The sequence below is a fragment of the Panulirus ornatus genome, chromosome 67 (assembly GCF_036320965.1).
Source record: "Panulirus ornatus isolate Po-2019 chromosome 67, ASM3632096v1, whole genome shotgun sequence".
Lineage (NCBI taxonomy): Eukaryota > Metazoa > Arthropoda > Malacostraca > Decapoda > Palinuridae > Panulirus > Panulirus ornatus.
Genome location: NC_092290.1, coordinates 13,959,655 through 13,966,895, shown reverse-complemented (window position 1 = coordinate 13,966,895; position 7,241 = coordinate 13,959,655).

The following is a 7,241-nucleotide window of genomic DNA, read 5'->3' as shown; positions in this document are numbered from 1 at the left end:
TCCGATCACTCAAAATCCCCCTCACTCCATCCCCCCACCTCCAATTTGGTCTCCCACCTCTCCTCGTTCCCTCCACCTCTGACACACATATCTTCTTTGTCAATCTCTCCTCACTCATTCTCTCCATGCGACCAAACAACTTCAAAACGCCCCCCCTCCCTGCTCCCTCAACCACACTCCCACCACTACCACACATCTCCCCCACCCCACCATCACTTGCTCGACTAAACCACCCCACACCACACACTGTCCTCAAACATCTCAATTCCAGCACATCCACCCTCCCGCGCACAACTCTATCCATAGCCCACGCCTCGCAACCATACAACATTGTTGGAACCACCATTCCTTCAAACATACCCACCTCCGCTCTCCGAGATAATGTTCTCGACTTCCACACACTCTTCAAGGCTCCCAGAATTTTCGCCCCCTCCCACACCCTATGATTCACTTCCGTTTCCATGGTTCCATCCGCTGCCAAATCCACTCCCAGATATCTAAAAAACTTCACTTCTTCCAGTTTTTCTCCATTCAAACTTACCTCCCAATTAACTTGACCCTCAACCCTGCTGTACCTAATAACCTTGCTCTTATTCACATTTACTCTCAACTTTCTTCTCTCACACACTTTACTAAACTCAGTCACCAGCTTCTGCAGTTTCTCACATGAATCAGCAACCAACACTGTATCATCAGCGAACAACGACTGACTCACTTCCCACGCTCTCTCATCCACAACAGACTGCATACTTGCCCCTTTTTCCAAAACTCTTGCATTCACTTCCGTAACAAATCCATCCATAAACAAATTAAACAACCATGGAGACATCACACACCCCTGCCGCAAACCTACATTCACTGAGAACCAATCACTCTCCTCTCTTCCTACACGTACACATGCCTTACATCCTCGATAAAAGCTTTTCACTGCTTCTAACAAATTGCCTCCCACACCACATATTCTTAATCCTTTCACAGAGCATCTCTATCAAATCTATCGTATGCCTTCTCCAGATCCATAAATGCCTACATACAAATCCATTTGCTTTTCTAAGTATTTCTCACATACATTCTTCAAAGCAAACACCTGATCCACACATCCTCTACCACTTCTGAAACCACACTTCTCTTCCCCAGTCTGAAGCTCTGTACATGCCTTCACCCTCTCAATCAATATCCTCCCATATAATTTACCAGGAATACTCAACAAACTCATACCTCTGTAATTTGAGCACTCACCTTTGTCCCCTTTGCCTTTGTACAATGGCACTATGCAGGCATTCCGCCAATCCTCAGGCACCTCACCATGAGTCATACATACATTAAATAACCTTACCAACCAGTCAACAATACAGTCACCCCCTTTTGTTAATAAATTCCACTGCAATACCCTCCAACCCCGCTGCCTTGCCGCTTTCATCTTCCGCAAAGCATTTACTACCTCTTCTCTGTTTACCAAATCATTTTCCCTAACCCTCTCACTTTGCACACCACCTCGACCAAAACACCCTATATCTGCCACTCTATCATCAAATACATTCAACAAACCTTCAAAATACTCACTCCATCTCCCTCTCACATCACCACTACTTGGTATGACCTCCCCATTAGCCACCTTACTGAGGTTTCCATTTGTTCCCTTGTTTTACGCACTTTATTTACCTCCTTCCAAAACATTTTTTTATGCTCCCTAAAATTTAATGATACTCTCTCACCCCAACTCTCATTTGCCCTTTTTTTCACCTCTTGCACCTTTCTCTTAACCTCCTGCCTCTTTCTTTTATACATCTCCCACTCATTTGCATTATTTCCCTGCAAAAATCGTCCAAATGCCTCTCTCTTCTCTTTCACTAATAATCTTACTTCTTCATTCCACCATTCACTACCCTTTCTAATCCGCCCACCTCCCACGCTTCTCCTGCCACAAGCATCTTTTGAGCAAGCCATCACTGCTTCCCTAAATACATCCCATTCCTCCCCCACTCCCCTTATCTCCTTTGTTCTCACCTTTTTCCATTCTGTACTCAGTCTCTCCTGATACTTCCTCACACAAGTCTCCTTCCCAAGCTCACTTACTCTCACCACTCTCTTCACCCCAACATTCTCCCTTCTTCTCTGAAAATCTCTACAAATCTTCACCTTCGCCTCAACAAGATAATGATCAGACATCCCTCCAGTTGCACCTCTCAGCACATTGACATCCAAAAGTCTCTCTTTCGCGCGCCTATCAATTAACACGTAATCCAATAACGCTCTCTGGCCATCTCTCCTACTTACATACTAGGTATTCGCAATCACCAGTCCTTTTTCAGCACATAAATCTACAAGCTCTTCACCATTTCCATTTAAAGCACTGAACACCCCATGTATACCAATTATTCCCTCAACTGCCACATTACTCACCTTTGCATTCAAATCATCCATCACTATAACCCGGTGTCGTGCACCAAACCACTAACACACTGATTCAGCTGCTCCCAAAACACTTGCCTCTCATGATCTTTCTTCTCATGCCCAGGTGCATATGCACCAATAATCACCCATCTCTCTCCATCAACTTTCAGTTTTACCCATATGAATCTAGAGTCTACTTTCTTACACTCTATCACATACTCCCACCACTCCTGTTTCAGGAGTAGCGCTACTCCTTCCCTTGCTCTTGTCCTCTCACTAACCCCTGACTTTACTCCCAAGACATTTCCAAACCACTCTTCCCCTTTACCATTGAGCTTCGTTTCACTCAGAGCCAAAACATCCAGGTTCCTTTCCTTAAACATAATACCTATCTCTGCTTTTTTCTCATCTTGGTTACATCCACACACATTTAGACACCCCATTCTGAGCCTTCGAGGAGGATGAGCACTCCTCGCGTTACTCCTTCTTATGTTTCCCATTTTAGAAAGTTAAAATACAAGGAGGGGAGGGTTTCTAGCCCCCCGCTCCCGTCCCCTTTAGTCTCCTTCTACGACACGTGAGGAATGCGTGGGAAGTATTCTTTCTCCCCTATCCCTGGGGATAGGGGAGAAAGCTTTGTATATGTATATATATATATATATATATATATATATATATATATATATATATATATATATACATATATATATATATATATATATATATATATATATATATATATATATATATATATATATATATATATATATATATATATATATATATATATATATATATATATATATATATATATATATATATATATGGTTTCGAAAAGAAGAGAGAAAAAAACAGAAGATACTGTCATTGTTACGTAATTATTGCTAGTAGTACATACTAGAGATTATATTTTGATAGTTGATGATGTTCACGTGAGATTACAATGGAGGACCATAGCCTTGCTTTAAGTAAAACCCCCTAATTTAGACATTAATGACCCGACTAGGCCAATGGACTGCCAAGCATACTTTGACTATTCACTTTCCTGTGGGCTAGGGAAAAGCCAATAACCTTACATTGAATACCTAAATAGAATGACACGAGTCCACATAACAACAGTTAGATGTGCGTAAACACGTAGTGACTGGAACCTTAATATCTAAGTGGTTGCAATGCTGGTAGCATAATCAGTCATTATGCATGGGTTCGCAACGTTATTATGTTAAATATCTAAGGTTACTCACAGTATCAGAAATAATGTGGCCTGCCGCGTAACACAAATGCTAATAGTAACTAAACATCCTAATCCACAATTGCAAGGGACTTGTTGTTCTCTGGTGTCAAAAGTTCACTTGAGTGCGTAACACATGGTCTTAGCTGAAGTTTTAGTAGGTGGACGGCAGCCGGGTCTCTGGGCGTGATTGCCCAGCTACCCAGATCAGCCACGCCACGTTACCCCGTATCCACACTCTGTTTCAACGGTTTCTGTTAGAAAAAGCGGACAGTGGTTGGTCTGTACTGATTGGTGCTGGACAGTGGGACTCAAGTGTGATGTTGGGATTTGAATAGCTTTGTTAAATACTGGTACTTGATAAGGTGGATTGTCTCCACGATACATGTCGTGCCATATGTATAGAACGATTACAAGTTTGTATGAACTACTGAAGTGCGATTTCACCTTCATATATATATATATATATATATATATATATATATATATATATATATATTCTATTGGGGCATTCAGCTTGCCATGCCCTTTCAGGTAACAGAATACTAATACAACTTCAACAGGACCCAATGACATGCTGTTCCTTTCTCTCCTATTGTATCCCGCTCTATCGTTGTGGGTACTGAATATCGCAGATTTTGCCTGTGAAATCTAAGGGAAAATCTTCTGATGAGGAGTTTCTCTCGTGGTCTATTGCCCCTCCTCTCCAGTCACAGATCGAGGCCTCAACAATGGCCCAGCAGCCAGGAGGGGAAGGTAAATAAATGACTCAATTTCTCGCTGCCATCCAGTAATCTGCACTTCGACGGTGTTGCACAGTCCTGGGGGCTTGTGAGGTGAGGATGAAGAGGATGAGGAGATTTTGTCTTTACATATCTCTTTTCTCTCTTTTTCTTTTCCTCTTTCTTTTTCTCTCTCTCTCTCTCTCTCTCTCTCTCTCTCTCTCTCTCTCTCTCTCTCTCTCTCTCTCTCTCTCTCTCTCTCTCTCTTTCCCCAACACGCATTCACCTATCTATCTTAGCAGGTTGTCGAGATTAGACCAAACCGGTAGTCGCGTGTCTTGAACCATTCCAGTGAACCATATACCACCAACACGTCCCTTCTCTACGACGTGACCACCTTTCGACAACCCTGATGTCTGCCAGCTGCTTCAGAACGATTCTTTGAGAGAAGTAAAGAAAGAATTGATAAAGTAGAATTTCTGCTTTGCGAATCATCGTGACGCAACTATAGTCGAAGAATGGCGCTTTTTATCGTCATCTCTGAAATAATGGCAGTTGAAATTCACTATGACGAATCTCATTTTTACTAGGCACCAGACCAAACGGTGTCGTAAAAAGGTACTTCTGTTCTCACACGGTATCTTAACTCCTTGGGGAAGATGGGAGACCAAACTCGAAATAGGGGAAGAAGTGAGAAAATAATTTGAGTGATCGGGGCCTGAACATGCAGGAGGGTGAAAGGCATGCAAGGGATAAAGTCAATTTGAGCGATGTGGTATACAGGGCGTATGAAGCAGCCAGAGGAAACCATATAAAGGATGGGGAGGTGATAACAAGTAGTGGTGATGTGAGAAGGAGATGGAGTGAGTATTTTGAAGGATTGTTGAATGTGTTTGATGATAGAGTGGCAGATATAGGGTGTTTTGGTCGAGGTGGTGTGCGAAGTGAGGAGGTTAAGGAGAATGATTTGGTAAACAGAGAAGAGGTAGTAAAAGCTTTGCAGAAGATGAAAGCCGTCAAGGCAGCGGGTTTGGATGGTATTGCAGTGGAATTTATTAACAAAGGGGGTGACTGTATTGTTGACTGGCTGGTAAGGTTATTCAATGTATGTATGACTCATGGTGAGGTGCCTGAAGATTGTACAAAGACAAAGGGGATAAAAATGAGTGCTCAAATTACAAAGGTATAAGTCTGTTGAGTATTCCTGGGAAATTACATGGGAGGGTATTGATTTAGAGGGTGAAGGCATATACAGAGCATCAGATTGGAGAAGAGCAGTGTGGTTTCAGAGGTGGTAGTGGATGTGTGGATCAGGTGTTTGCTTTGAAAAACGTCTTTGAGAAATACTTAGAAAAGCAAATGGATTTGTATGTAGAATTTATGGATCTGGAGAAGGCATATGATAGAGTTGATAGAGATGCTCTGTGGAAGGTATTAAGAATATATGGTGTGGGAGGCAAGTTGTTAGAAGCAGTGAAATGTTTTTTTTATCCAGGATGTAAGGCATGTGTACGTGTAGGAAGTGGGGAAAGTGATTGGTTCTCAGTGAATGTTGCTTTGTGGTAGGGGTGCGTGATGTCTCCATGGTTGTTTAATTTGTTTTTGGATGGGGTTGTTAGGTAGGTGAATGCAAGAGTTCTGGAAAGAGGGGCAAGTATGCAGTCTGTTGTGGTTGAGAGAGCTTGGGAAGTGAGTCAGTTGTTGTTCTCTGATGATACAGCGCTGGTGGTTGATTCGGGTGAGAAACTGCAGAAGCTGGTGACAGTTTCGTTATGTGTGTGAAAGAAGAAGGCTAAGAGTAAAAGTGAATAAGAGCAAAGTTATTAGGTACAGTAGGGTTGAGGGACAAGTCAACTGGGAGGTAAGTTTGAATGGAGAAAAACTGGAGGAAGTGAAGTGTTTTAAATATCTGCTAGTGGATTTGGCAGCGGATGGAACCATGGAAGCGGAAGTGAATCATAGGGTTGGGGAGAGGGCGAAATTTCTGGGAGCGTTGAAGAATGTGTGGAAGTCGAGAATGTTATTTTGGAAAGCAAAAATGTGTATGTTTGAAGGAATAGGGGTTCCAACAATGATATATGGTTGCGAGGCGTGAGCTATAGATAAAGATGTGCGGAGGAGGGTGGATATGCTGGACATGAGATGTTTGAGGACAATATGGTGTGAGGTGGTTTGATCGAGTAAGGGTAAGAGAGATATGTGGTAATAAAAAGAGTGTGATTAAGAGAGCAGAAGAGGGTGTTCTGAAATGGTTTGGTCACTTGGAGAGAATGAGTTAGGAAAGATTGACCAAGAGGATATTTGTGTCAGAGGTGGAGGGAAAAAGGAAAAGTAAGAGACCAAATTGGAGGTGGAAAGATGGAGTGAAGAAGATTTTGAGTGATCGGGGCCTGAACATGCAGAAGGGTAAAAGGCGTGCAAGGAATAGCGAATTGGAACGATGTAGTATACCTGGGTGGGCGTGCTATCAATGGATTGAGCGAGGGCATGTGAAGCGTGTGGGGTAAACCATGGAAAGTTCTCTGGGGCGTGGATGTGGAACGGGAGCTGTGGTATCGGTGCATTATACGTGACAGCTAGAGAATGAGTGTGAACGAATGTGGCCTTTGTTGTCTTTTCCTAGTGCTACCTCGGGCACATGCGGGGGGAGAGGGTTGTTATTTCATGTGTGGCAGGTTGGCGACGGGAATGAATAAGGGCAGAGTATGAATTATGTACTTGTGTATATATGTATATGTCTGTGTGTGTACATATATGTATACGTTGAGATGTATAGGTACGTATATGTGCGTGTGTGGACGTGCATGTATATACATGTGTATGTGGGTAGGTTAGGCCATTATATAAAGTCTCCACTCACATCTTGAATACCTAGCTCAAAGCTTTCGTCATTT